The sequence below is a fragment of the Crinia signifera genome, chromosome 4 (genome assembly GCF_055691185.1).
Source record: "Crinia signifera chromosome 4, ASM5569118v1, whole genome shotgun sequence".
Lineage (NCBI taxonomy): Eukaryota > Metazoa > Chordata > Amphibia > Anura > Myobatrachidae > Crinia > Crinia signifera.
This window is the reverse complement of record NC_139220.1, coordinates 220,794,514-220,797,228: the sequence shown is the minus strand read 5'-3', so window position 1 is coordinate 220,797,228 and position 2,715 is coordinate 220,794,514. Positions and strand designations below refer to the sequence as shown.

The following is a 2,715-nucleotide window of genomic DNA, read 5'->3' as shown; positions in this document are numbered from 1 at the left end:
TGGGGTACTGAGTACTGAGAATTATAACAGAATTTCAAGGGCTGGACAGCAGCCCTGAATCACCAAAGGATTGGAGGAACGTGCATAGTTTGCTTGCTCCAGGTGTTCCTGGAAGGGGAGGAGAGAGCTGGGGACAGGTGGTCGTGTTATGCTGATGGTATTATTTATTTATCATTTGTTAACAGTTTCTTATATAGCGCAGTATATTTATTATTTATTTATTAACAGATTCTTATATAGCGCATAAATATTACACAGTGCTTTACAGAGAATATTTGAACATTCACATCAGTCCCTGCCCCAGTGGAGCTTACAATCTATATTCCCTACCACATGTACACGCACACACACAGACATTCTAGGGTAAATTTTGTTGGAAGCCAATTAACCTGTCAGTATATTTTTGGATTGTGGGAGGAAACCAGAGTACCCGGAGTAAACCCACGCAAGCACGGGGAGAATATACAAACTCCGCACAGTTAGAGCCATGGTGAGGATCAAACCCATGACTTCAGCGCTGTGAGGCAGTAATGCTAACCATTACACCATCCATGCTGCCCCAACTTTTACAAAAGGAGACAGTGATACAACAAACAGGGTATTTACAGACAGTGAAAAGGTAGCCCTGCTCACAAGCTTACAATCTATTGGGAAATAGGCATTGATACATAAGGATAGATACTGTAATCTTTATTGCATTAATTCCACCAGAATGCAAAGGTTCCTGGTGTGCTGTATGATACAGGGACCCAGCAGTTTGGCCATGGGTCAGGAGGATGTAAAATGTGAAAAAGAAAGAGAGTGGATATGTGTGGACTGTACAGTGGGGATGTGATTAGAAAGGAATGGTATATGAAGGTTAAGGGGCACATTTATCAAGATCGCATTTACAATGCGATCTGGGTGGAATATTACCACCCAGGATTGCATTGTAAAATGTGATCATATCACCTGAATGTATTACCTGGCAGGGCAAAGTAATTGAACATCTGGGAAACTGACTACAACATGGTCTCACTGGTAATACATTTCTGTAAACAACAACATAAATTATGACATTTTAGGAAAGTTAACTTTGAATTATTAATGGAATCCTTAAAAGAAATTGAGTGGGATGAATTATTTCAGGGGAAAAATACAGAGGAAATGTGGAAAACCTTTAAAAATTAGCTCAAAACAGTAACATCTGAATATATCCCAAAAGGAAATAAGGATAAAATTAACAGGAATAAGCCACCATAGCTGGACAAAAAGTAAGGACAGCAATAAACAACAAATTAAGAGCATTTAAAATTTACAAGACTAATGGGGACGAGAAGGAGTTCAATAAGTACAAAGAATTAAATAAAATTTGTAAAGGGGTCATCAAAAGTAGCTAAAAGCGAAAATGAAGGCTATTTGCCCTTGCCCTCGAGCCCCTAGTGGTTAGACTACGCAACTCACCCTCCTTTACAGGTATTAGAATTGGCACAGCAGAGGTCAAACTCAGCATGTTTGCTGACAACATGCTCTTATTTTTCTCTAATCCACAGCTTGCTATCCCAGCAGCCATGTCCACTATAGACTCCTTTGGCACTTTTTCAGGCTTCAAGATCAATCACTCTAAAGGTGCCCACAGACGCTACAATTGTACTGTGCTATGCGTTTTTGACTGTACAATGGTTCTATACAATTTTTCTTCCAGCTTGCTATGAGATGTGCACTTGGATGCATGTGATGAACCCATGTTTGTAATGTTAAATTTCAGATGTAGTCTAAAAAGTATGTGCAGCACGTACTTTTTTAGACATACAATATCGGGCTCCAGGGAACATAAACACCATCCAATAATTGTACATAAGATGCAATTTGTGCTTAAAAAGTACAAAACGCATTCGATAATTGATGCGTCTGTGGGCACCTTGAATCACAACTGTTCCCCATAGCCCTGCTCTCTTCCTCAGTGGAGGCATGTCCGTCCTTACAGCAATTCAGCATATGTCAACAGCACCTCAAATATTTGGGGGTATCGCTTCTCGGCCTTTTGGCTAAGATCAAGTGTAGTATCTGTTCTTATCAGTTGAGTCTGGACCGCCCCCTGGCAGAGAATAGAGAAAGCAGTACCGTAGCATCTTGTTACTGGGCCTGAGGATAGCAACCATCCTCATGTCCTGGGCGAGTGCTAGGAATGGCTTTCTCGATGCCCTGCTAGGGAGGGAATACCATTCTTTACCTGGTAGGGAGGGGAGAAGCATCGGGCTTTGAGATGGGGCTCTTGTTCAGGGGTCTTTGCCTCTGTGGGAGAGTCACTCGAAAAGCCCGGTCTAGTATCCACTCCCAGGAAGAAGGGAAAAGCTGGGACCGAGTAGATTGCTCTCTGGTCCGGGGGTAACATGTCGCCCCCGGCCAGTGAGACAGCGAAAAGCCCAGCCCAGTACTCAATCCCTGGGAGAGGTGAAACGTCGGGACTGAGTAGGTGGTTTCTTCTTCCTCAGGTGGTCTATTTGGGCCTCTGCGGGGGAGACTCACCGAAAAAGCCCGGTGGAGTATCCATTCCCATGCCGGGGGTCGGAAAGGGCCCACTGGCTGAGCGGAGAAACACTTGGTCGGACGCTGACTGGCTGGCTGCTTGGAGTCCGAGGCTGCACTGTGCCCCCGGGGAAACTCGGGGGTGCCGAACATGCACGGGTGATCCCAAAATCACCATGCACTAGTATGGCACTAGCACTGCGCACT

At 44.2% G+C, this 2,715-nt stretch overlaps 1 pseudogene; it reads left to right on the top strand.

Moving 5' to 3' along the window:
• Positions 1-2,007: 2,007 nt before the first annotated feature.
• LOC146076293 (U2 spliceosomal RNA) lies at positions 2,008-2,142 on the top strand (annotated as a pseudogene).
• Positions 2,143-2,715: the final 573 nt, after the last annotated feature.